Source organism: Toxotes jaculatrix, chromosome 11 (genome assembly GCF_017976425.1).
Source record: "Toxotes jaculatrix isolate fToxJac2 chromosome 11, fToxJac2.pri, whole genome shotgun sequence".
Classification (NCBI taxonomy): Eukaryota; Metazoa; Chordata; class Actinopteri; family Toxotidae; genus Toxotes; species Toxotes jaculatrix.
The window spans coordinates 7,383,505-7,384,980 of record NC_054404.1 but is presented as its reverse complement, the minus strand read 5'-3'; positions in this window follow the sequence as shown (position 1 = coordinate 7,384,980).

Genomic DNA, 1,476 nt, shown 5'->3' with positions numbered 1-1,476 from the left:
CTCTCCCCCTCTCTCCTCCTCCTCTCCGCTCAGGTTGGACGGACGGATGATGCTGCTGGTGCTGCTGCTAGGCTACAATGAAATGATCTCCTCTAATACATGCTACAGTCGCTACGCCTCCATGTTAGGGTGATACAGCGCGTCTCCCGAGCCTTCTCTTTCATGCCTCGTCGGTCTTCCTCGGTGTTGTCCTCTCGTCTGCCGTTTCCCATCCCAATGTCGATTCGTCCATTGCCGCTGCCGCGGTCCTCATCTTGTCCTGTTCGTCTCTCTCCTTCTCCCTCTCCTCTCTGGCTGCCTGCACAGATGCGCAGCTCTGACCGCGTCCCCTCCCTCCCCACTCCTCCTCTCTGCCTCCCTCCCTCTCCATCCTTTCCTATTATGTGATTCCCACCTTTAGTGTGTAGCTGCGCACAAACGCAGCCAAACGGTTTGCAGGAAAATTTAGTCATACAGTCAAGCCATTGTGCATATGGTATGTGTTGACTATATGGAGCTCTGCATATGTACATGTGTTTACAATAAGCTATGTATGAACAGAGCAAATGCATAATGTGTACTTGCTAAAGCTATAGGCTAATCAATATGCATGTAATAGCCTATACATTATAAAACGCTACTTGTCAGACATTATTCCATTCAATTCAATTGAATTCAATTCTATTATTAGAAGTGTAGCTATATGTCCATATGTTGTGTTGTGTTGTTTTATGTTATGTTATGTTATGTTATGTTATGTTATGTTATGTTATGTTATGTTATGTTATGTTATGTTATGTTATGTTGCAAGAAATCCTACCTTCATGAAGGTTATAATGTTAAGTTTGGTGTCAGGTCACGCTTATAATCGCTTTGGAGGCAGCAGCTTGTGGTGCTGCTGAATTGTATTGCGTTATAAGGACAAATGTTACTATAGTTTTGTCCGTCCCATTTATCAGTGAGAGCAGGCACTGTACTCAGTAAAAACCTAACATTATCATCTCCATGAAGGGGACTGAATTTGTTTTAGCTTGGTGTTCCTGATAAATTGCCAACTGAGTGTATAGCATTGTTGTTCTTGTGGCGCTTTATATGTGTACTGTCTTTTATCCATTGCATTCAAGTGTGTGCAAGAGAGCCACTAGAAACCGGGGTGATATTCCGTGCCAGCTGATTCAGTAATAGTAGCTGTAGTAGTAGTATTTATATGAACATTGTGTCATTTGTGTGAAAGTATCTCCAGTGAAATTTCTCCTTCACGTGGCTGCTGTTTGGTGAATACTAAGAAAGTGTGCGTGTGCGTGTGCACGTGTGATTATATGGTCCACTATTCCCATAATTTCCCTGAAGGCGCGCTCTCCTCACACATTCCTCCAGTAGCTCCTCCCCAGTCCTCCCTCCTCCCCCTTCCTCCTCGTCTGACACTGCGCTCACGTGTCACGGGACTCACCAATCAAGGGGCACCACAGCCAGCACCGAGATCAGCGGCAGAGCCCC